At 37.0% G+C, this 27,867-nt stretch overlaps 1 long non-coding RNA gene across 1 annotated transcript; it reads left to right on the plus strand.

Annotated features, from left to right (window-relative positions):
• The first annotated feature begins 1,167 nt into the window (after nucleotides 1-1,167).
• Nucleotides 1,168-27,627, plus strand: LOC309637645. Its single transcript, XR_014250718.1, has 2 exons — nucleotides 1,168-22,395; nucleotides 24,366-27,627. It is a non-coding gene; the product is annotated as an uncharacterized lncRNA (long non-coding RNA).
• Nucleotides 27,628-27,867: the final 240 nt, after the last annotated feature.

The following is a 27,867-nucleotide window of genomic DNA, read 5'->3' on the forward strand; positions in this document are numbered from 1 at the left end:
TTATTCAACCTTAAAAAAGGAGTAACTTCTATCACATGCTATAACATAGATAAACCTTGAGGGCATTATGCTAAGTGAAATAAGCCAGTCACAAAAAGACAAATACTGTATGATTCCACTTATGTGAGGTATCTAAAGTATCTAAAGTAGTCAAACACATAGAAACAGAAAGTAGAATTGCCAAGGACTGGTGGAAGGAAGAAATGGGAAGCTGTTGTTCAATGGGTAAAGAGTTTCAGTTTTGCAATATGAAAAACTTCTGAAGATCTGTTGCACAACAATATGAATATAATTAACACTACTGAACTATGCACTTTAAACTTATTAAGATGGTGGACGTCCCTGGTGGTGCAGTGGTTAAGAATCTGCCTGCCAATGCGGGAGACACGAGTTTGATCCCTGGTCCAGGAAGATCCCACATGCTGTGGAGCAACTAAGCCCATGCACCGCAACTACTGAGCCCGCGTGCTGCAACTACTGAAGCCTGCACGCCTAGAGCCCATGCTTCACAAGAGAAGCCACCACAATGAGAAGCCCACGTACCGCAACGAAGAGTAGCCCCTGCTCACCACAACTAGAGGAAGCCCGCGTGCAGTAACGAAGAACCAACGCAGCCTAAATAAATAAATAAAAATAAAATTATTAAGATGGTAAATTTTGTGTTATGTGTTTTTTTACCAAAATTGAAAAAAACAGCTATTATAATCATGATCTAATAGAAGGCCTGAAGACTCTTAACATAATTGAAAGATAGTAAGTCTCACCAGAGAAAGAAAAGATTAAAAAATAACCAAATGGGAATTTTAGAATTGAAAAATATAGTAAGAGAAACAAAAATTTCACTAGATTGGATCAATAGCAGAATGGAGGTGGCAGAGGGAGAGTCATTGAACTTGAAGATAAATCAATGGAAACTATCCAATCTGAACAACAAAGAGAAAAAATGAGGGAAAAAATTGAACAGAGCTTCAGGGGCCTGTGGAGAAATACCAAAATGTCTAACACTCATGTCATCAGAGTCCCAGAATGAAAGGAGAAAGAAAAAATACTTGGTGCAGAAAAAATATTTTAAGAGATAATGACTGAAAACTTCCAAAAGATGGCAAAAGACATAAACTTACAGATTCCAGATGCCTAGAACTCTCTAAACAGGAAAGACTCAAAGAAATATATTCTCACACCTGTCATAATCACACTGCTGAAAACTAAAAGCAAAGACAATATCTTGAAAACAGAGAAAAACCATGTATCACATATAGGAGAACAACAATTAGAACAACTGTAGATTTCACATCAGAAATCTCAGGAATGAAGGAAGAACAATAAAAATGGAAAATATCTAGGTAAATATAATAGACTGTTTTTCTTCTTTTAAGTTCTTTAAAGTTTATGTGAGAGTTGAAAGCAAAAAATATAACATTGTCTGATGTTTATGTATATAAACATACTATGTATGACAACTATAACATAAATAGGGGAGGGCAAAAGGACCTATACGGTGATAAGGTTTCTATATTCCACTGAAAGTTGTAAAATATTAATTCTAAATAGACTGTGAAAAGTTAAGTATGTATATTATAATCCCTAAAACAACTTCTTAAAAAAAGATTCAGGAATTCCAACTTCTGAAATGGCATAGTAAGGACCTCTGAAAATACAGTCCTTCAGAAAAGCAATGAAAACACAGGCAAATTTGTCAAAATCAACTTTTTCAGAACTCTGGAAATTAACCAAAGACTTGCAAAAATCCAAGGAGTGTTTCTTCAATAAAAATTGTTTCAGTAAGAACAATGCACTTTGTGGCATTTTAACTTGCCCCAATCCTATCTCCCTATTGCCAGCTCCATGGTAGACTTGAAAACCAACAGCCTTGTAACTATAGTGGCTGTGAAAACCAGCAACCTAGAAGCCACTGAAGAGAATAAAACAGGTTTGGAGCTCCCCAAAAGCCCTATCCCCAGAGAATTGTCACTATTTGACCTACCTGGCAGCTTGCTGAAAATCTCCATTCTCATAGCTTTTCTTATTCTACCTGACTCAGAGGTCACTCTGTGCAAACAGTTCTATTTGCAAGGCATTATCAAAAATAATCAGTGGCAATTGTTTAACATAGCAGCTGCCTGAAGCATCATTACCAGATGGAGATAACAAAAACCTTAAAAGGAATATCTGGAAATGAGTTGCCCATAGAGATCTCTGAAAAGCCCCAGAATATTCCTGGGTATCTAGAAGGCCACATGAATGAGCAGGGCTGTGCACATGCCCAGGAAAGACCTGAGAAGGCCCTAATCTCTCACCTCTGACTGACGGTGAGGCTCTATACAAGCAGGAGGTGAAGGCTAAGGCAGATTTGTAAACTTCCTATTAGTGCATTGAAGCCACACCCCAACAAAGGCTAGGAGATTTATTGGCTCCAAGCATGTAAGGAAATCTGTCCAGTCGTTAGCTGACCATTAAGCTAACCAAGCAGAGACTTCAGTGGCCATGCATGACAAAAAATACAGACTTTATAGAATTAGTTCAGGAAAATCACTGAAAAACAGCAACAAAAACAAACTGGGGAAGGGGGTGGGTGTCTTATATCCAGAGTTGCCACATTATTTTAAATATTCAGTTTCAACACACAAGGAAATGGTAAAGTATGACCCAAACACAGGGGGGTGGGAGGAAGCAGTCAATAGAAACCGTACCTGATAAAGCCCAGAAGTGGAACCTAGTAGACAATGACTTTAAATCAGCTATTATAATATGTTCAAAGAATCAAAGGAAACCATGTTTGAAGAATTAAAAGAAAGTATGAGGACAATGTCTCGCCAAATAGAAAACATCAATAAAGAGATTTTTTTTTTAAGGGAACCAAATAGAAATTCTGGAGTTGAAAAATACAGTAACTGATATGAAAATTTCACTACTGAGGCTTGTATGGGAAGAATTGTGTCCCCCACAAAATTCATATGTTGAAGTCCTAACTCTCAATGATACTTATTTGGAGATGGGGCTTTTAGGAGGTGATTAAGGTTAAATGGAGTAATAGGGGATCCTCAATAAGTTTAACACCTGACTTCTCATCAGAAATCATGGAGGCCAGAAGACACTAGAATGACATATTCAAAGTGCTGAAAGACAAAGACTGTCAACCAAGAATTCTATACCCAGCAAAACTATCCTGCAAAAAAAAAAAAAAATCACTGTGTGGGGGTAGGAGGGTCATAAAGGAAAAATTAAGACATTCCCAGATAGGGACTTCCCAGGCAGTCCAGTGGTTAAGACTTCACCTTCCAATCCAGGGGGTGCAGGTTTGATCCCTGGCTGGGGAACTAAGATCCCACATGCCTTGTGGCCAATAAACCAAAAAAAGCATAAAACAGAAGCAATATTGTAACAAAGTCAATAAAGACTTTAAAAATGGTCCACGATCAAAAATAAGTCTAAAAAAAAGACATTCCCAGATAAACAAAATCAGATTATTTGTCATTATGAGAACTGCCTTACAGGCTACTGAAAGGAATCCTTCAAGCTGAAAGAAAGGACACCAGACAGTAAACTGAATCCACACAAAGAAATATATAACACCAGTAAAGGTTGCTTCAAATTCATTTTGGGAGTAGGCAAATGAAAACAGTAAAGAAATTACATTCAGAATTCTCTGTCTTATATTCCCTGCCACACTCATCCCTGTCTCCTAATCAGAAAACCAAGTCAGAGGTAACTTAAGAAGATGTATTTTTATTTCTTACTTTAAAAATTAATGATTTGAATTTTAAAAATATACAAAGAGATATAGTAAAAAACTCACTATATCAATTAAAATGGAATATTTTAAAATTTCAAATAATCCAAAAGAAGGCAGGAAAGGAGAAACAGAAGTATGAAAAACAGAGAGAATAAACAAAATTAATAAAATGGCAGACCTAAATCCAAACACGTCAATAACTGTATTAAATGACAATGGTCTAAGTAGACCAATTAAAAGAGATTGTCATAAAAGACTACAAAAATTAAGAGCTAACTATATGCTGCCTTATAAAACTCCACTAAATATAAGGGTCAGTTAAAATTAAAAGGATTTTTAAAATTATATACCAAGAAAACACTGATCTGGGGGCTTCCCTGGTGGCGCAGTGGTTGAGAATCTGCCTGCTAATGCAGGGGACACGGGTTCGAGCCCTGGTCTGGGAAGATCCCACATGCCGCGAAGCAGCTAGGCCCGTGAGCCACAACTACTGAGCCTGTGCGTCTGGAGGCTGTGCTCCGCAACAAGAGAGGCCACGATAGTGAGAGGCCTGTGCACCGCAATGAAGAGTGGCCCCCACTTGCCGCAACTAGAGGAAGCCCTTGCACAGAAACGAAGACCCAACACAGCCAAAAAAAATAATAAAATAAATAAATAAATAATTTTTAAAAAGAAAGAAAGAAAACACTGATCAAAAGAAAGCTTAAAAATCTACAGTAGTATCAGTCAAAGTAGACTTCAGAGTGAGGAAAAACTATCAGGGAGAAAGAGGGACACTGAATAATGATAAAAGAGTAAACTCATCAAGAAGACATAACAACCTTAAATATGTATGTTAACAACAGAGCTTCGAAATAAAAGTGAAGACTGATAGAAATTAAAGGAAAAATGGACAACCCCAAAATTATGGTTGAAGAGTTCAACCCTCATCTCTCAGTAATCAATTGAACAGGAGACAGACATCATCAAGGATATAGAAAAACAAACAACATCACTGGCCAACTGGATCTAATTGACACATATAGAACACTTCACCCAACAACAGCAGAATACACATTCAAGTACACATGTGTACCAAGATAGACTATATCCTGGATCATAAAACAACCTTAACAAATTTAAAATAATTGAAATCAAACAAAGTAAGGTCTCTGACTGTATAGCATTAAAGTAGAAATCAGTAACAGAAAGATACCTAAAAAATCTCCAATATTTGGAAATTATTCTAAATAATCCATGCATCAAAAAGAAATCTCAAAGGAAATTAGAGAATATTTTTAAGAAAATGAAAATAAAAGTACAACATATCAAAAATTGCAGAATGCAGCTAAATCATGCTTAGAAGTAAATGTTATTGTGTTAAATGATTCTATCAGAAAAGAAGAAAGGTCACAATTCAACAATCAAAGTTTCCACCTTAAGAAACTAGACAAGGAAGAGCAAATAAATTCAAAGTAAGCAGATAAAGGAAGTAATAAAAATAAAAGCAAAAATCAATGAAATTCAAAACAGAAAAATAAAGAAAACAAAAGCTGGTTCTTTGAAAAAGTAAGTAAAATTAATAAACTTCTTGCCATCCAGAGAAAAAAAAGGAGATACAAATGACCAATTTCAGGATGAAATGGGGAGTATCTTTATAGATGCTGCAAACATTAGAAAGATATAAGGAAATACTGAGAACATCTCTATACATATAAATGGACCAATTGATATGAACCAATTCCTTAAAAACTACAAAATACCAAAACTCACCCAAGAAGAAATAAATTACCTGAATAGTTCTATATCTGTTTTTTTTAATTGACTTCATAGTTTTAATTTTTTAAAAAAACTTCAAAAAAATTGAGGGTCAGATGGCTTCACTGTAGAACTCTACAAACATATAAAGAAGAAATTATACCAATTCTACACAATATCTTCCAGAAAATAAAAGAGAAAGGGACATTTTCCAAAGTGTTATATGAGGCCAGCATTATTCTGATACCAAAGCCAGAGAAGGTCAATAGAAGAAAATTGGGGAGTTCTCTGGCAGTCCAGTGGTTAGGACTCCACACTCTCACTGGCCAGGGTGCAGGTTTGATCCCTGGTTGGGGAACTAAGATCCCGCAAGCCACATGGCATGGGTGAAAGAAAGAAAAGAAAGGAAAGGAATAGAAAAGAAAATTGCAGTCCAACATCCCTCACGAACATTAGAAACAAAAGTCCTAGACAAAATACTAGTGAATCAAATCCAGCAATGTATAAAAAGAATTCTACACCTTGGCCAAGTTGTGTTTATCCCAGGAATGCAAGACTGGTTAAATATTAAAATATCAATGTAATTCCTATTAACAGACATAAAAATCAAACTTCATAATCACATTAATTGAAGCAGAAAAAGCATTTCAGAAAATTCAATACCCATTTATGATTAAAAACTAGTGATAAAAGGGAAGGGTATATATATTCATGTATTAATTATTACAATTAGTATAATATGTTTATATATACATACATACATGTATAAAATCCTACATAATGATGAAAGTCTGAATGCTTTCCCACTGAGATTGCAACAAACGAACAAACCTGCCTCTACATTGGATATATTCCTTTAGCTCTAACCTTTGTGCTCTGTTGCCTGCTCTGCACATCTGTAGAGGAATGCTGCCTATAGCCTGAAATATACATAATAGCCCTTTCTCAAGACTCTGCCTCCCAGGCTTGACCTTTAAAGGTATAACAATTTTTATTCACATATAAAAAGTTGCAGAATAGAGAATAACATTGTCTTGTTGGAGGTTTACAGGAACATCATGACCAGACCCGACATGGATAACTACAAGAACAAAGGATTATCACATCCTCTCTGCATCTGGCTGGCACCAAGAAGTTTGCAACAACCAGCCACACCCCCTCCTCTTTTCGTATAAAACAAGCCTGAATTCTAACTCAGGTTAGATGGTTCTTTGGAACACTAGTCCACCATCTTCTCGGTCTGCTGGCTTTCCAAATAAAGTTGCTATTCCTTGCCCCAACACCTCGTCTCTTGATTTATTGGCCTGTCATGCGGTGACAGTGTGAGCTAGGACTTGGTAACAAGATCAGGAACAAAGTAAGGATAAACACTTTCACTGCTCAATCAAATCCTACTGGAAGTCCTAGCCAGTGCAATAAGGCAGGGGGATAAAAGACATATTATTGGAAAGGAAGAAAGAAGAGGATCCTATACACATGACATGAAGTCTACATAGAAAATCGCAAAGAAACTACAAAAAAAGTTCCTAGAGTTAATAAGTGAGTTTTGAAAGTTTGCAGAATTCAAGGTCAACAAACAAAAATTGATATTTCTATATATTAGCAATTAACAATTGGATATCAAAATTTTTTAAATACCATTTACAAAAGTGTCAAGAAAATGAAGTGTTCTTAAAAACTTGTTCAGAATATATCTGCTAAAAAACCCTACAAGATTATGATGAAATAAATCAAAGACCTACAGAGAGAGAAATACCACATTCATGGATTGGATGATTCAATATAGTTAAGATTTCAATTATTCTTAAATGATCTATCAACTTTGTGCAATTCCAATAAAAATGCCAGAAGGAATTTTTGTAGATACAAACATACTGATTTTAAAATTTATGTGGAAAAGCAAAGGAACTTGGATACCAAAAACAATTTTGAAAAAGAAGAATAAATCTGGAGAGTCCATACTATCTGATGTTTAAGACTTACTACTAAAAGAAAAAGACTTACTATAAAGCTACAGTGATCAAGGCATTGTAATAATGGCAAAGGAATAGACACATAATCAATGGAACAGAGTATAGAGTTTAGAAATAGACTCATACAAATGTGGTCAATTGCTTTTTGACAAAAGTACAAAGACAATTCAGTGAAGAAAGAATTGTCTTTTCAACATAAGGTGTTGGAACACTGTTTCAACATCCATATGCAATTGTCATTATCACCATCATCTTCAACTAAACTGTACCTTGATACAAAACTTAAACGAAAATGGATCATTGACCTAAACATAAACTCTAAAAGTATGAAACTTTTAGAAGAAAACATAGGAGAAAATTTTCATAATCTTGGGTTAGGCAAAGAGTTCATAAATGTGACACCAAATCATGATCTATATAAAAAAAATTGATAAATTGGACTGCATCAAAACTGAAAACTATTGCTCTGTAAAAGATACTATTAAGAAAATGAAAAGAGAAGCTACAGATGAGAGAAAATATTTGCAAATCATATATCCCACTACAGACTTGTATCCACAATATATAAAGAACTCTCAATATTCAACAGTAAGGAAACAAACAATACAATTTTTTTTTCACTTTATTTTTTTTTAAGTTTTTGGCTGCGTTGGGTCTTTGTTGCTGTGTGTGGGCTTTCTCTAGTTGCAGCGAGCAGGGCTACTCTTCGTTGGGGTGCGCAGGCTTCTCATTGTGGTGGCTTCTCTTGTTGCGGAGCATGGGCTCTAGGCACGTGGGCTTCATTAGTTGCAGCACACGGGCTCAGTAGTTGTGGCTCACGGCTCTAGAGCGCAGGCTCAGTAGTTGTGGCACACAGGCTTAGTTGCTCTGCGGCATGTGGGATCTTCCTGGACCAGGGCTCAAACCCATGTCCCCTGCATTGGCAGGCGGGTTCCTAACCACTGCGCCACCAGGGAAGCCCCAACAATACAATTTTTTAAATGGGCAAAAGATTTAAGCAGATCGCTCACCACACAAAATATATGGGTGGCAAATAAGCACCTGAAAAGATACTCAACATCAGTTGTCATTATGGAAATGCAAATTAAAACCACAGTAAGATACACACCTATTAGAATGCCTATGATTTTTTAAAAATCTGACAATACCAAGTGCTGGTGAAGATGTGAAGCAACTGGAATACTTATCAATTGCTGATGGGTATGGAAAGTGGAACAAGCCCTCTGGATAACAGTTTGGTTGTATCTTATAAACTGGAATATATGTGTACCTTATTACCCAGGAGTCACAGTGAGCTATTTACCTATATAAGTGAATCTTATGTTCACACAAAAGCCAAATACAAATGTTTATACAGAGAGAAGTTCTATTCATAATTGTCTAGAAAGAACTCAAATGTTCTTCTATAGGAAAATAGATAACCTATGGTACACCTTTACAATGGAATACTACATAAGCAATAAAAAGGAAGAAACTATTGACAAAGGCAACAACATGAAAGAATTTCAAATGCTGAGTGAAAGAAGCCAGGCTCCAATGGTTACATAGTGTATAACTCCATCTACACGACATTCTGGAAAAGACAGAACCATAAGGACAAAGAATAGGGTAGTAATTGTTAAGAGTTAGGAATGGGGGAAAGGTGTGACCATAAAACAACTGGGATCCATAAGGGACTCTTCAGGGTGTTGGAACTGTTTTGTATCTGGATTGCGGTGGTAGTTACACAAATCTACACATGTGTTAAAACTTATAGAACTGTACACTAAAAAGCCAACTTAACTATATGTTGTTAGTTATCAAGAACATGCAAATTGAAACTACAATAAAATACAACTTCACACCCACTAGAATGGCTAAAATTAAATACACGGGCGAAACCAAATGTTGATAAGGATCTGGAGCAACCATGACTCTCGTACATTACTTGGAAATCAGTGTGGCAGTTTCTCATGAAGTTAAACATACACGTAATCTATGACCCAGCAATTTCACCTCTAGGTATTTATAAAGAAATGAAAAAATATGCACACAAAAACACTTGTAGATGAATGTTCATAGCAGCTCTATTTATAATCACCACAAAAATATAATGATATGTGGAAGAAGCCAAGCATGGGAGAGTATCTATGCTATGATTCTATTTATATGAAGTTCAAGAACACTAAAAACTAATCTATGGTGATATCAAAACAGTCGTTGGCTCTGGAACAGAGGAACTGACTGAAAAGTGGTATGAGGAAACTTTTTGGGGTGTTGGAAATATTTTATATCTTGATTGAATTCGTGGTTACGCAGGTACATACATTGTCAAAATTCATGGAACTGTTCACACTTAACATCTGTGATTTCACTGGATGTAAAATTTACCTGAGTAAAAAAAAATTACCTCATATATATATCAGTGAGAAAGCTGTTGCTTGACTTAAGAAAACTAAATTGTGAGATGGTTTTTGACACACACGTTTTGTTGGAAATTCAATCAATTTTTAATTTTTGTTTTGATGGTCAGAATTTTTGAAAATCCCCATTTGTCGATTCATAAAGATTTATTTTTGCAAATGGAATTAAAGCTTCTAAAGTTTTTTATAAATCAAGGCAAGAATAATGCTTTCTCAAAGAATACTAGAATTCTTCCAGTATGTTTGAGTTAAATTCCAATTGTACTTTTTTGTTCTAAGATCAATGAATTCATCTTCAGTTAGATCAACAACTTAACATCTTTGATCCAATTTATATAAGAAAGAAATGGATTGCATATCTGTGGTTTAACTTAGAAGCCATAAGATAGAAATAACCTTTGAAAGGCTTCTGAAGTGTTCCAGAAATTTGCAGACTTCTCTTTTCAAAGAAATTGACAGAATTTTGTATTACAACTCCATCTTAGAAAAGCATATCTTCCAGTTTCTTCCTTATCGATCACTTAACTGAAAATGTTTTTAAATTTTTTAAGAAGCATATGTAACATTGACCCCATAACATTTAATTGAAAGATTTAACTCTTCACATGATTAAAAGTATACGTCAGGTAAGCCAATATATGAAAAAAATTTTTCATAATGTCCCAAGAGTGGATTTTCTTTTCATTCTTTCTTTTTTAAATTTCTGTTCAAGTACAACTTCTGCCCTTAGTTTGAAAAAGTGCTTGAAGGCATATATTCATGAAAACCAGCAAACTTCTGTGTGGTAGAGAAGGAATTTATATTTTGCTCTCATATCTTTACAAAAAAATTTAAAATGCATTTGACTCAAAGATCTGCCTCTGATAAAGTTGAGGACATTTATGGCTGTTGACAAAACTTCTTTTTCAGGGCTGTTAGAAGAATCTTTTTGCAGTGCTTGTCTGTGTAAAAAGACAATGAGTGATGTGAAGAGTTTCCTTTCTCATGCAAGTAGCAAAACTAGATGCTTTAACAAGCATCTCAGGGGCTCCATCAGTGCAGAATATGAAGGTTTCTTTCCAAAGTTTTATTTGGCAAACAATATGTTTACCATTTTCAAAATGTTCATAGCCTTTGTAGTTTCCAAAAGGACTCACAAAATAAGAATTCTTCTTTGATGGTATCAGCATGAGTACAGGATACAAAAAGAGGGAACTGGCTACATTGAGAGCCACATCTTATTTAGATGCCCCCTTAGGCTGGGCAGATGTAAGATGCTTTTTCAATTTTGCTGACATTATACTTCAATTCACATTAATTTTTACACATACACACCCCACTCTGGCTTTTGTGTTCTAACACATTCGATAATGCAAGTGAAACAGTATAATACATGGTTGTCACCATCACTTCCTTTTCTTTGACATTTCATTTTAAATTGGGTTGGTAAAAAAAATATACTAAAGAAAGCTAAAATAAAGCATTTGATTCAATTTACTTATTTAATTTTTTTATTTTGAAATAATTTTGGACTTAAATAAAAGTTTCAAGAATAATACATAGAATTCTCAGATACCCTGGACTAGATTCCCCAATTGTTAACATTTTACCACGTTTACTTTATAATTTTCTCTCTATTTATACACATATGTAGCTCTTTATATATATGTAGTTTTCTCTATTATCATTTTATACACACATACATACACATTTACCTCTCTATATAAACATATTGTTTTTATGAACCATTCGAAAGTAAATTGCAGGCATGATACCTCTTTATCCCTAAATACTAAAGTGTTTGTTTCATAAGAACAAGGATAGTCTCTTACTTAACCACAGTATAATTATCAAAATCAGGAAGTTAACATTGATATGATACTTTAATCTGCAGACCTTATTTATATTTCACCAATTGTCCCATAATGTCCTTTGTAGTAAATAATTTTTTTTGGATAAATGGCTAACGAAAGTGTGATATATAGATAGATGATAGATAGATAGATAGATAGATAGATAGATAGATAGATAGATATACACACACATATACATATACAAAGGAATAAGGAAATCCTATCATTTGCAACAATACAGATATAACTAGAGGGGATCATGCTAAGTGAAAAAAGCTGGATAGAGAAAGATAAATACTGTATGGTATCACTTATATGAGGAATTTAGGGGGGGAAAAAAGTCGCTCTCATAGAAACAGAGAGTAGAAAAGTGATTGCCAGGGGCTGGGAGATGGGGGTTGGAGGATATAGGGAGAGGTTGGTAAAAGGGTACACAAACTGTTGGTTATAAGATGAATAAGGTCTGGGGATCTGATGTACAACATGGTGACTATAGTTGATAATATTATATAGTACAATTGAAATTTGCTAAAAGAGTAGAAGTTAGATTTTCTCACCAAAAAAAGGGGTAAATACATGAGGTGACAGACGTATTAACTTGATGGGGAGGGGGATCCATTCACAATGTATACATATATCAAATTATTACACTGTATACTTTAAATATCTTACAATTTAATTTGTCAATAATACCTCAATAAGCTGGAAAAATTTTTTTGGTCTAGGGGCCTATCCAGTATCATACTTCAAATTATGGAATGTCTCTTTAGTTCTCTTTAACCCAGAACAGTTCCTAAGTCTCTGTAGTTCATAACCTTGACATTTTTAAAAAGTTGTTTTGTGAAATGCTCCCAAATTGGAATCTAATGTTTCCTCATGATTAAATTGGAATCATGAACTTTTGGCAAGGATAGCATAGAAATGGCACTGCTGTGTCCCTCTTATTGCAGGGGAGGGGCATGATGTCAATCTGTACCATTACTAGTGATAGTAATTTGATCAGGGGTTTAAGGGGGTGTCTAAGTTTCTCCCCTGTAAAGTTACTACTTTTCCCTTTGCAATTAATAAGTATTTTGAAACTATATACATGTTCTGTTCCTCATCAAACCTTTACCAACTAGTTTTAGCATCTGAGGATTACTCTTGCCTAAACCAATTTTCACTGTATTATCTACTAAACGGTGGCTTTCTAACTCCATCATTCCTTCTGAATTTTATGGGTGGCATTCTATTATAAGTAAGAACTCTTCCTTCTCCCTAATGTAAGTATGTATATATGTATGTGGTTATAATAGCGTTAGGTTATTATACATTACTGTTGTTATTTATTTTAATTCTCCAAGTGACATTTTTGACACAATTTTTGTATGGTTTTTAAGTAAATTGTTTTTATGAACCTACAGATAAATGAGTAATTTGTATGTTAAGTAAAATGATATTCAAGAAATATGTATACTAATTTATAAAACATGGCAAGTTTTACACTTTATCTGGTTTTATCACCTTTAATGACTTTTAATCCTCAGACAGACACACGGATTATAGCAGCAGTAGCTCAAAAATTGTATCCTTCCAAGAATCTCACTATTGTTGCACATGGTGTTGAATGGTTTTCTGTGCCTTCCTAGAAATAATGGTTCTTGTTTTTTACATCATTCACAGTTTTTTCACAAAGTTTTTATCATATATATCACATAGTAATACAGTGTTATAATCTCATGGTTTTTAGGATAGTCAAGAAAAGAAGGAAAAATATATTCATAGAGTCTTCCATATTAACCCAAGTATTTACCATTTCTAGTGCTCCTCGTTTTTTCCTATGGATTTGGGTCATTTTCTGGTGTCATTTCCTTTCAGTCTAAATTACTTCCTTTAGTATATCTTATAAGGCAGCTCTAATAGCAACATGTTTTCTGTCTTTACCTAGTAACGTCTTTATTTTGCTTTCATTTTTGAAGGGTAGTTTTGCTGGATATAGAATTCTTCATTCAGCACACTGAATATGTCATTCCACTATCTTCTGACCTCCCTTGTTCTGGATGAGAAGTCAGCCAACAGTTGTATTAATGCTCCCTATATGTGGAATCATTTTTCTCTTGCTGCTCTCAGATTTTCTCTTTGTCTTTGAACACTTAGACTATGATGTGTCTAGGTGTGGATCTCTGTATTAATCTTTCTTGAGGTTTGTTGCATTCTCGGATACACAGATTCATGTTTTCATCAGATTTGGGAAGCTTATGACCATTATTCAAAAAAAAAAAAAAAAAGCTCTTCCCTTTATTCTCTCAACTCTCCTTTGGATACAACCATTAGACATATGTTGTATGCCTAATGTCTGTACGATGTTGTCCCACAGGTCTTTAACCACCATTTATTTTCTTCAATTTTTAAAAAAATCTTCAGTTGGGTAATTTCTACTTATTTATATTCAAGTTCAATGATACTTTTTTTCTGCCATCTAGAATCTGCTACTAAGCCCCTCTAATGAATTTTTCATTTAGTTATTATACTTTTTGTGGTAAAACATATATAACATATAATTTACCATTTTAACAATTTCTAAATGTATATAATTCAGTGGCATTAAGTACATTTGCATTGTTGTGCAACCATCACCACTATTCATCTCCAGAACATTTTCATCTTCCCAAACTGAAACTGTTACCCATTAAACAATAACCCCCTATTCCCCCTCTCCCCTCAGTCCTTGGAAACCACCATATTTCTTTCTATCTGTATGAATTTGCCTATTCTAGGTACCGCATATAAGTGGAATCATACAATATTTGTCCTTTTGTGACTCACTCTCTTTGCTTAGCATAATGTCTTCAAAATTCATGCATGTTGTAGCATGTGTCAGAATTTCCTTCCTTTTTAAGGTTGAATTATATTCCACTGTATGTATATACCACATTTTGATTATCCATTAATCCATCAGTGGGCACTCAGGTTGCTTCCACCTTTTGTTATCATGAATAGGCTTCTTTGAAAATGTGTGTACAAGTATCTGCTCATGTCCCTGCTTTCAATTCTTTTGGGTATATACCCAGAAATGGAATTACTAGATCATATGGTAATTCTATGTTTAATATTTTTAGAAACTGCCATACTATTTTCCACAGCAGCTGCACCATTTTACATCCCCACTAGCAATGCACAAGGGTTCCAATTTCTCCACATCCTCACTAACACTTGTTATTTTCTGGGGATTTTTAGTGGTTTGGTTTATTTTCATAATAGCCATCTTAATGGGGGTGATAATGAAGTGATATTGCAATCTCATTATGGTTTTTATTTGTATTTTCCTAATGATTAGTGATGTTGAACATCTTTTCATGTACTTATTAGCCATTTGTATATCTTCTTTGGAGAAATATCTGTTGAAATCCTTTGCCCATTTTTCAATTGGGTTGGGTTTTTTGTTGTTGAGTTGTAGGAATTCTTTATGTATTCCATATATTAATTATCAGATATATGATTTGCATATATTTCTCCCATTCCACAGGCTGCCTTTTCACCCTGTTGACAGTGTCCTTTGATGAACTAAAGTTTTTAATTTTGATGACGTCCAATTTATTTTCTCTTTTGTTGCCTATATTTTTGATGTCATATCCAAGAAATCATTGCCAAATACAATGTCATGAGATTCTCCCCTATATTTTATTATAAGAGTTTTATAGTTTCACTCTTACATTTAAGTCTTGAATCCATTTTGAGTCAATTTTTGTAGATGATGTAAAGTAAGGGTCCAACCTCCTTTTCTTTAATATGGATATCCAGTTTTTCCAACACCACTTGTTGAAAAGATTGTCCTTTCCCCATTGAGGTCCTTGCATCTTTGTCAAAAATTATTTGACCATATATGCAAGGGTTTATTTCTGGGCCCTCTATTCTATTCCACTGGTCGATATGTCTGTCTTTATGCCAGTACCACACTGTTTTGACTACTGTAGCTTTGTAGTAAGTTTCAAAACCAGGGAGTGTGAGACCTTCAATTTGCTTTTCAAGATTGTTTTGGCTATGAGGTACCTTGAGATTCCATATGAATTTTAGGATGGATTTTTCTATTTCTGCAAAAAGAGTGTTCTTGGGATTTGGATAGGGATTGCACTGGGTGTATAGATTGCTTTGGATAGTTACTGTATTCTTCAACTCCAGAACATCCTTTGGTTCTTTTCTTACTATTTCCATCTCCTTATGAAGAATCTCTATTTGTTGATTCATTGTTGTCGTAACGTCTTTTAATTCTTTAAACATTATTTCCTTTAGTTCTTTGAACATAATTATAACAGCCTCTTTGAAGTCTTTGTCTGCGAAATTCAATATCTATACTCACTCAGAGTCTATTTATTTATTTATTTATAAATATTTATTTATTTATTTTGGCTGCTCCAGGTCTTAGCTGCAGCACGTGGGATCTTCGTTGAGGCATGTTTAGTTGCGGCACGCAGGATCCTTAGTTGCAGCATGTGGACTTCTTGGTTGTGGCATGCGGACTCCTTATTTGCAGCATACAAACTCTTAGTTGCAGCATGCATGTGGGATCTAGTTCCCTGACCAGGGATCGAACCCAGAACCCCTGCATTGGGATCACTGAGTCTTACACACTGGACTATCAGGGAAGTCCCCCAGAGTCAATTTATATTGACTTTTTTTTCCAAGTATGGGTCACACATTTCCATTTCTTTGTGTGTCTTATAATTTGTGGTTGTTGTAGTTCTTGTTGAAAATTGGACATTTTAGATAATATCTTGTAGCAACTCTGAATTCTAATTCCCCCCCTGCAGGTTACTGTTATTGCTATTTGTTTGTTTCTTTATTGTTTCTCTGATTAGCAACTTGTCTGGGCTAAATCCATGAAATCTGTCTCTCCTGCAGTATACAGCTAATGATGTCTCTGTTCTGTTATTTTTTTTTAATTAATTAATTTTATTTTTGGCTGTGTTGGGTCTTCAGTTGCTGCACGTGGGCTTTCTCTAGTTGCGGCGAGCGGGGGCTACTCTTCGTTGCAGTGCGTGGGCTTCTCATTGCGGTGGCTTCTCTTGTTGCGGAGCACAGGCTCTAGGCGCATGGGCTTCAGTAGTTGTGGCACGTGGGCTCAGTAGTTGTGGCTCACGGGCTCTAGAGCGCAGGCTCAGTAGTTGTGGCGCACAGACTTAGTTGCTCCACGGCATGTGGGATCTTCCCGGACGAGGGCTCGAACCCGTGTCCCCTGCATTGGCAGGCGGATTCTTAACCACTGCACCACCAGTGAAGTCCCCGTTATTTTTTATTCTTATTTTTACTTCTGTCTTCCTGAGGATTGCCTCATGTACTGTGTAGCTTAGTGGCCAGCCACTGATCCTGATCAAACAGAGCTTGTCTTCAGCCACCTCAAGCCAGTAAATCTTCTGTCCTCTACTGATAGATCTGTGCACGGGTGGGGAGTGTATGCATAGTTTAGGCCATTTTCAGTCTTATCCAGCTTTTACTTTCTGCTACATCCTTTTGTATTTCCTCTGCACATACTTAAAGCCTCAGGGCTGGCCAGGAGTGTGTCGCTGACTTGGGCCCTCTCTGATCTCTGTGCATGCATGCAGCCTCAGCCTGGAACACGCTTGCCCCAACCAAGACTACAACCTCAAGCTAGCAGAGCCACTGGCCCTCCTCACTTCTACCTCTGAGATTGTCACTTTCACCAACAACACTGTTGGGTGTGGCCACTGTCCTCTGCTCCAAATTGAGTGAGCCCCCACTGACCACAGCAGAGAAGGTGCTGGTCCTGACTGTCCTAAAATTTAGAACCTCTGTGTCAGATAACCAGAGGGAGAGTGTGATGGAGCAGGCCCAGGCCAGAACATCACAGATTCTCACTATTCTTACCTGAAGTTCAGCAGTTTTTCAAGCATAAATGCTTCTCAGATTGTTGTATGATTTTGTTTTGTTTCTGGGGAACTGAAATGGTTTTGTCAATTTTTCTTTATGTCAACTATTCCTTTTGTCCTAGTTTCTTTTGGGGTAAATGATATGCTGATCTCTTCACTTGGCCATACCTGAAAGTCCTGCCTCCAGTTTTCTTATTTTAAATGCTCAGTATTTTCTAAGGAAAAATAATATGCAAATACAGCCTGTACAAATACTGTGTGTTCGTTCATGCCTTTACTTCAAAACACAGACAATGTGCAAAAAGAGGGTTCAAAGGGAAAAGTAAAAGAAAGAACCTCTGCTACTTGCATAACTTGTTACTCTATACATGGCCTGTATCATGTGTTAGCAATAATAAATTATCTTAAATAATATCCTGTAACAGTTACCTCAACCGTTAGGTTTGAAAATTCCTAGTCCACACTTCTAGACTGCACACTTGCTCACGTTACACAAGGTCAAGCTGCCATATGGAGAGTTAAGAATTCTCATTTGAACTGTCTAGTTTGCAAAACCTGGACCAAAAGTGGAAACAATGCACTTTTGTTTGTTTTTGTTTGATCAACAAATGATTTTTGATAGAAATTCCTAGAAAGCAGCAAAGATATCAATGTGAGAAACACATTGATCACTCGGTGCAGAATTGCCCAGTAGCTGGCCAGCTACATAACACAAACATGGAAGACCATAGTCATGTATTATCTAGTAGTAAATCTAATAATACTGAAATTCTGAAGTAAGGATGAGTAGAAATATTTTTAAATATCTACAGCAACTTTAATGTGATATGAAAATAGCTGTGGTTTCTATTGATGGCAAAGACACAGATAATCTAATGTTCTGGGGCTTGTTGCCTACTGTGTTAGTTATCAATTGCTGCATAACAAATTGCCCCAACATTTAGTAGCTTAAAACAACATCTATTATCTCACACCATTTCTGAAGGTGAGGAATCTAGGAGCAGCTTAGCTCAGTAGTACTGGCTCAGGGTCTCTCCTGAGGTTGAAGTCAAAGTATTGACCAGGACTACAGCCATCTGAAGGCTTGACTGGGCTGGAAAATCCACCTCCAAGCTCACTCAAATGGTCGTTGGCAGAAGCCTCACTTCCTTGATGAGCCCTTTTTCATTCTGGGTGGCAACCTGTCCAGCTGAAAAACTATAATTCTAGCCTCCCTTGCAGCTAGGTGTGACTTTATACTATGCTCTGGCCAATGATGTGTAAGTAGGTGTTGGGTGGGAATTCCAGGAAGTCTTAAAACTTTGGCTGTCTTGGGCTATCAGGCAACCACTAAGGATGGTGAAGGATAGAAACAGAAAGAGCTTGAGTCCTCAATAACAATTGAGCCTCCCTTCAGCTTTTATGGGGTGCAGGGGGGAGGATGGCTTGTTTAGAGCCCTCTATTAGTCTAACCTAATTCTGAAATGCATACACTATCTCATTTTACCCTCACAAAAATTTTGTGAGGAGGATTTTATTATCCTCATTTCATGGAAATGAAATCAGAAGAGAGATAACTTGACTTGCCCAAGCTCATATGAATAATAAAGGTAGAGCTGGAATTCAAACCCAGATGTGTCTGACTCGTCGGCAAGTGTTCATGACCACTGGACCAGATGGTTGTACATCATAGGCAATAAAGGTAGTAAGTAGTAATAGCAATAGCTAACACAGGAGCTCTTGCCGTGTTCCAGGCACTATGCTACAGGCTACCTACTTATCATTTCATTTAGTCTTCACAACAACCCCCATGAGGTAGGTATTATTATTGCCATTTTATAGATGAGGAAACTGAGGCTTGGAAAATTTAAGTCATCTGCCCATGACTCAAGGAGACACAGGTGGCCAAGACATGACCTCATGTATACTTTAGAAAGCCACCTCGGGATAAGGTATGGGGAATGGATTAGAGAGGGAAAGAGCAAAGACGAGGGGCTTATTTGAAAGCTATTGAAGGATTTTGAGAAGAGAGGAGGAGGGGCTGAGCGCTGGTGCATTCTGTCCCAGGGCCTAGCTTTTAAGATGTGAGGTATGTCTGCTCTGAGGAAGCTCCTTGTAAGAAGCTGTCTGCAAGAGGGTAAGATAAGGACATGTTTGTCTCTCCTCCCTGAGCTTTTAGGGAGCTCCTTCCATTCCCTTTTGTCTCTCACCTCCTTTAGCTTCCAGGATGTTCACTGTCCCAGTCTCACCCAGTGTTTTTTTTTTTTTTAATTAATTAATTTATTTATTTATTTGGCTGCACCGGGTCTAGTTGCGGCACGCGGGATCTTCAGTTGCGGCATGTGAACTCTTAGTTGCAGCACGTGGGATCTAGTTCCCTGACCAGGGATCGAACCCGGGCCCCTTGCATTGAGAGCGTGGAGACTCAGCCACTGGACCACCAGGGAAGTCCCTCGGGGAAGTGTTTTTGAAGGTATGAAAATGAATGGAAGAGAAGAAGTGATAAACCTATTTGCTTTAGAATGTTATGAACTTAAAAGAGAACCTTCCATGGGCAAGGGGAAGGGGTGGTACCATCAATCAGCAGTTCAACCTGTCTCTCATTACTCAGCACAGACCTCTGAGGGGTCACCCAAATCCTATCCCAGAGCAGGTCAGAGTTGGAAGTGCCCTCTTATCTCTTAGAGTTGGTTACTGAGACCCACAGAAGCCGGGTAACTGGCTGAAGGTCACAGAGCAAGTAAAAGGTAGACCTGAAGCTCAGACTCTTCCCCATCACATTTGCCACCTACACAAGTAATGGAACCTGATGCTGCCAACTCAGACCAAAAGAAAATGTTTTGGAAGGATACAGGCCAGCTCACAGGATTAAGGTAAGGCTGGACCAGGCTGTGTCAGTCTTCTGACTCAGGTGTAAGCAACAGAAATGTCTTCTGGGTACAGTAGTTAGAAATGGAATATATTGAAAGGATTACAAGGATATATCAGAAAGAGGTTTAGCAGCTATGCGTCCAGGAATAACACCCCAAATGGTACTACAGAACCAGTCTGGTTGTTCTATAGTCACTACTGCCCCCAGCACCTGGGCACGGACAACAAAGCTTGTATGGCAAATACCCGTGACTATGGACAATGCTGCGAGCACTACTGTCACGACTGCTTCTAGAAACACCTCATCAGCCACCATTCTCACAGAACACGATTCTGCTTGTCCCAGCATCTTTGCATCACATTTCCAGTTCACAGCTTGAATATGCCTAATTAAGGCATCCTTGTTCTGTATGCAGCTCTAGCCACAAGGGATTCTGGGAAAGCAAGTATCTGATACTTTCAGCTTCTTTCTGGGGAAGTGGGCTTTGCTTCATGAGGAAGGGAACTAGTTAATAATGTGAAAGTAGTTTGGGTGCTGGATAGCCAAAAAGAAGGACAAATGTAGGTGAGATAGATACAGGAAAAGAACAGGAACCAAAGACTTTTGTAACAGCATCTTAAAATAATGCTTAATTTGTTCCTGCTGTTGCAGCTGGAGATTAAGGTGGAAGACAGAGTGGGAGATTAAGAGGTATAGTAAGAATATATTCTCAAAAATGAAGAGTTCTTATGAATATATTAATATACTATTTTAAAAATTAATATACCTGTAAGAATATATCCATAAGAATAGTGTATTAACATATATAATACTAAAATTTATATATAAATTATAATTTTATATTTGAATAAATTTATTATATAAATAAAACAATAATAAATAATTTATTTTATAAATATATATGATCTATATAATTAAAAAGAACAAAATTATTTTCATGAGGGAGAGTGCTCATGAAACAAAGCCCATCATTTTATTTTGGGATAAGGACATCCATGTTTGGTTGTAGAACTGTTCCAGCCTTTAAATACTAAATCCACGCATCAATTCTCTGACTTCCAGCTCTCTCCTTCAGATGCTGTTCTTTGACCCTGTAGATACCTCCTGCAGGCCCTGGACTCATCTACTGTCTAATTATCACCTCCCTCCTGTCTTCATTTTTCACCCTAACCAGCCTTGAATCCAAGCTCCATCACTTCAACCCCATGGCACCCCCTTAACCAAAATCCCAACTCTGTAACGTGTGGGTGTGGGTGAACACACACCCACTGTGCTAGCTCTTGCGTGAGTAGGCAGCACTGCTAAACCACTTCCACAGAATCTGATAAAACCTTTGTGGGAAGCTTTTGATCTTTTGACCCTTTATTAGGATGTAGCTCAGAATGGCTTTTTTCTTTTGTTCAGGGCGTAAACACCTAGAGCAGTGCCTAGTAAAAAATGGGCGTCAAATAACTATTGCTGAATTGAATTTATTGGAAATACTCAGAATTCAAATAGCCACTAGATGACAAAAAAGTCACACCAGATTCCAGTATTCACAGAGCCCGAAGGAGGTGGACAGCAGGGATAGTGGGTCTGGAAATTGGATTTAATGTGGGGATCTGGGTGAGACTCTGGTAAAGCAACAACAAGCTGAAAATACCACTTGGAGATTAAATTAATGAGCTCAGGTAACCCCTGGTGGGCACATTGTCTGGGGATGCTGCAGAGGAAGGAAGTCCAGCAACTGAGCATTTATTGTGCAGGATGCATAGGCTCTTCTAAAATGAAGAAATCAACTAAACAAGACAGTTCATTACTTTTCAACAACACAAGGCCCCATCTTCTCCTCAGGAGCTCCTACTCCTACTGCCTCAACCCCCATTTATGGAAAAAGCTAAAAGAGTTGACCAGCTGGGAAGTTTTACTGGTGTTCAGAAGAACAAGCCCTTGGCCTACACTTAACAATGGCAGCATTCTGCTCAAATCAGGCCCTGCATCTGTTAACAAGACTGCTTCTCTGGGTAAGAGACAATGATTCCAGGATTCTAACCTTCTTAGATACTTCTTAGGTTAGCACCACAATGCAAGTTAGATGTCCTTTCTCTTAATTTCTATGTCAAGCAGAGTTAATTGCAGAATTTTTTAGAGGCCTAGGGGAATGAGTTGTTGAGACAAACAAACCTAGGGCACCCCTGAGTTATCCTTAGATATGAAATGAGGCGATTCTATACAGAGTCAGGCTATAAAAAGCAAACAGGCAGTTGGAGAGACCTGCCCATCCCAGGCACTCTTGCAGATGTGGTGAATGCCTGGATGGTTGTTCACAGAGCAAAAAGTAGTGAGAGAGAAGAGCTGGAGATAATGAGGGGATTTAGGTCTTTCTATAAAAACAGCAGTTTCAAATCAGAAAAACAGATAACAGGTATCCAGCTATCCAACCCACAAAGGGCAAAGTCCCCCACCCTGGCACAGCCTGATTGCTGGGATGAAGCCTGCCTAGACGTAGAGTAAACCCTTTCTAGGTTAATGTAATCAGATGGATATGGGACACCTGCCACTCACTGCAAAGCACTTCACAGAGCTAGCTGGCTGCATTCATCTGCTTAATAAGGCCAGAATCTGAAACAAACCCTCTTTACCCAGTTTCTCACAGCCCGGTTTTAGAGAACATGCCTTTAATTAGAGCCAGACAGCACAGTGGTGGGGCTCAGCTACACTGTGGTTTGGTGCTGCAAGGCAGAAAAGTTACCATGTATCTTTCTAGGCAAGCAAAATGTATATGGTGTTTAATATCAGATTTCCCTCCAGGAAAAGAACACACTGTAGCTTCCAGAAGTGATTTCAAAGTTTGGGTTAATTTTTGGTTTGTGTCCTTTAATAATAGAACATTCAAGTTTATGTTTGTGAGCAGTGCAATAACTGGAATAATTATTTAGGCCTCACTGTAACACATCACGGTATTTTAGAGATAGAGAAACTGAGGCTCAGAGAGGTTAAGTTGCCCAAGGTCACACAGTTACAAATGGCAGGGCCGGGATTCAAACGCAACTAGTCTGACTTTCAAATGTTATGTTTTCTTTTTTCTTTTTTCTTTTTTTTAAATCTGTATTTAAGAGCTCACTTTCTTAACCTGTGTGGCACACTTGAGAGGAATGTGGTGTTCTGGAAGGAGAGGTTGCAAGTCACTCTTGTGTCCAGCAGCCAAGGAAGAGAAGGATCATTCTGTGAGATCAGTCTCTGCAGATGGCCTTCAGGCTATTTGAGTTGAGATGTATCTCCTTTGAGGATCTTTCCTCTAATGATGTACAAGGGGGTTTACCACAGAATTGTCTTAAAGAGTAAAAAGTGGGAAGCACTGGTCCCCAATATGATAGCCACCTGACTATGCAAGAACCAGTTAACTATACAAACTACACAGCTCATTTGTAGTCAACCAACACAATTATACGTCACTCAACATAAATTATAAGAATTTCAGTGGCAATGACACAAGTCTTACTAGAAATGAAGTTGATTTTCTGAAGCCCTTACCTTGTCAAAATGTAAATGGCTATTCATACAAAGTGATGGTTGCACTATCTTTTTCTTGGATGGTTGGAACAGATTGATTTTACCTCGGATACCCTGCCTTGGCTTTATTGAAGTTTTGCACTGTAGGTTTTTATGGAATCGGAAGCCTAATTGATTTCGTTCTTATTTCAATGTAAACTAATGGACCTTCAGATGGAAGTAGTTATACTAGATTATAGAACCAGACTTACTAGACCATTACTAACAAAACATTTAGAAAAAGTTATATCCGTAAATATTTTAAAAAAGAAACAGATTGAGCCTCCTTGATTTTAATAGAGAACTCCCACTAGATGGATTTCCAGATTTCCCTTTTTTCCTTCTTCACATACCACTTTGTGGGTTCTATGTCATTTTTGTTGCCATTATTTTTGTTTTGTTGTTTTAGTTAAAAGTATATATTCTGATATTTATTTAATAGGACTTTGTTTGAGAGCTGTATGAAGAAAAGAAAGAGTAAAAGGTTTAAAGCAACCTGGATCTTAAAAAAAGGAAAACTGGAAAAACAAATTATGGTGCAAACACATAACGGAATAATAGGCAGCTGTAATAAAGAAAGAGGAAATGCCTTACGTTCTGACATGGAACAATCACCAAGATATAACTGAAAAAAAGCAAGGTACAAAATAGTGTACAGTTTGTTATCATTTGTGGAAAAGAAGGGAAAGAAGGCCTACATGTGTGTTTTTGCTAGTATAGACAGAGAAGATCTCTGGAAGGATATACAAGGAAACAGCAACACTTGTCACTTCTGTGCAGGGAAGTGTCACTGGGGGACAAAGATGACAGGCTTTTCTCTTTAGGTCCTTTTGTACCTTCTGATTTCAAAACATGTGGCCATACTGCCTACTCAAAAAATGTATATCTGGTAGATGGAGAAAAAACAATTTACAAAATTCAACATCCACTTATGATAAAAACTCTTACCAGGGATTTCCCTGGCAGTCCAGTGGTTAAGACTCCACACTTCTACTGCAGGGGGCACAGGTTCGATCCCTGGTCGGGGAACTAAGATCCCACATGCCACAGAGCGTGGCCAAAAAAAAAAAACTCTTACCAAATTGGGTAGAGAGGGAACATATCTCAACATAATAAAAGCTATTTATGAGAAACACATAGTCAATATAATACTCAATGAGGAAAAGCTGAAAGCATTCCTGCTAAAATCTGGAACAAGACAAGGATGTCCACTCTCACCTCTTATATTCAACATAGTACTGGATGTCCTAGCCACAGCAATCAGACAAGAAAAAGAAATAAAAGGCATCCAAATCGGAAGGGAAGAGGTAAAACTGTCATCATATGCAGATGACATGATTCTATATATAGAAACCTCTAAAGACTGCACAAAAAATTTACTAGAACTTATAAATGAATTCAGCAAGGTAGCAGGATACAAGATTAACATACACAAATCAGTTGCATTTCTTTACACTAACAATGAAATATCAGAAACAGAATGTAAAAAAAAAAAAAAATACCTTTCAAAATTGCACCCCAGAAAATAAAATAGTTAGGAATAAACCTGATCAAGGAGGTGAAAGACTTATATGCTGAGAACTATAAAACATTAATAAAGAAAACTGAAGATGAATCAAAGAAATGGAAAGATATCTCATGCTCTTGGATTGAAATAATTAATATTGTTAAAATGGCCATACTGCCCAAAGCAATCTACAGATTTAATGCAATCCCTATCAAATTACCCATGCCATTTTCCACAGAACTAGAGCAAATAATCCTAAAATTTATATGAAACCATAAAAGCCCAGAATTGTCAAAGCAATCCTGAAGAAAAAGAACAAAGTGGGAGGTATAACCTGCCCAGACTTCAGACAATACTACAAAGTTACAGTAATCAAAACAGCATGGTATTGGCACAAAAAGAGACATGAGGCTCAGTGGAACAGAATAGAGACCCCAGAAATAAAGCTACACACCTACAGACAAAGGAGGCGAGAATATACAATGGGAAAAAGACAGTCTCTTCAGCAAGTGGTGTTGGGAAAGTTGGACAGTCACATGTAAATTGATGAAGTTAAAACACACCCTCTCACTATACACAAAAATAAACTCAAAATGGCTTAAAGACTTAACACATAACACCATAAAACACCTAGAAGAGATCATAGGCAAAACATTCTCTGACATAAATCGTACCAATGTTTTCTTAGGTCAGTCTCCCAAGGCAATAGAAATAAAAACAAAAATAAACAAATGGGACCTAATCAAACTTACAAGCTTTTGCACAGCAAAGGAAACCATACACAAAACGAAAAGACAACCTACAGACTGGGAGAAAATATTTGCAAATGATGCAACCGACAAGGGCTTAATTTCCAAAATATACAAACAGCTCATATAATCCAACAACAAAAAAACAAAAAACCCAATCGAAAAATGGGCAGAAGACCTAGACATTTCTCCAACAAAGAAATACAAATGGCCAATAGGTATGTGAAAAGATGCTCAACGCCGCTAATTATTAGAGAAATGCAAATCAAAACTACAATGAGGTACCACCTCACACCAGTCAGAATGGCCATCATTAAAAACACTACAAATTACAGATGCTGGAGAGGCTGTGGAGAAAAGGGAAGCCTCGTACAATGTTGGTGGGAATGTAAGTTGGTGCAGCCACTATGGAAAACAGTATGCAGGTTCCTCAGAAAACTAAAAATAGAATTACCATATGATCTAGCAATCCCACTCCTGGGCATATATCCAGACAAAACTCCAATTCAAAAAGATACATGCACCCTTATGTTCATAGCAGCACTATTCACAATAGCCAAGACATGGAAACAACCTAAATGTCCACTGACAGATGAATGGATAAAGATGTGGTACATATATACAATGGAATACTATTCAGCCATAAAAAAGAACGAAATAATGCCATTTGCAGCAACATGGATGCAACTAGGGATTATCATACTAAGTGAAGTCAGTAAGAAAAAGACAAATAACATATGATATCACTTATATGTGGAATCTAAAATATGACATAAATGAACTTATCTACGAAAGAGAAACAGACTCACAGGCATAGAGAACAGAGTTGTGGTTGCCAAGGGGGAAAGGGTTGGGAGAGGGATGGAGTGGGAGGTTGGGGTTAGCAGATGTAAGCTATCATATATAGAATGGATAAACAACAAGGTCCTACTGTATAGCACAGAGAACTATATTCAATATCCTATGATAAACCATAACGGAAAAGAATATTAAAAAAAGAATATATACGGGCTCTGCTGGTGGCACAGTGCTTAAGAATCTGCCTGCCAATGCAGGGGACACGGGTTCGAGTCCTGGCCCGGGAAGATCCCACATGTCGCGGAGAAACTAAGTTCGTGCGCCACAACTTCTGAGCCTAAGCTCTAGAGCCTGCAAGTCACTACTGAGCCCGCGTGCCAAAACTACTGAAGCCTGCACGCCTAGAGCCCGTGCTCCGCAACAAGAGAAGCCATGACAATGAGAAGCCCGTGCACAGTAACTAGAGAAAGTCCGTGCACTGCAACAAAGACCCAACACGGCCAAAAATAAATAGTTTATTTTTTTTTTAATTTATAAAGAAAAAAATATATATATGTATAACTGAATCACTTTGCTGTATAGCAGAAATTAACGACATTGTAAATCAAGTGTACTTCAATTAAAACAATTAAAAAACAAAAACAAACTGTCATGGCTGAGCAGAATCTTTGGAGTTGGTCTCTGGACACGAGTCCACCATCTCCCTAGATTGCCGACTTTTCTTATTAAAGCACCTTTCCTTTCTTTAAAAAAAAAAAAGTATATCTGCACTCTTCTAAAAATTTATATATCCCATGCAACCGTATAAACAAAACATATGTATAGGGGAAACAGGAAACTGTTACATCAAGATGTAGTAATCTTTTCCTTCCTTTCTCTATTTCTCCAGA

This window comes from Balaenoptera physalus (genome assembly GCF_965194825.1).
Source record: "Balaenoptera physalus genome assembly, chromosome: 11".
NCBI lineage: Eukaryota > Metazoa > Chordata > Mammalia > Artiodactyla > Balaenopteridae > Balaenoptera > Balaenoptera physalus.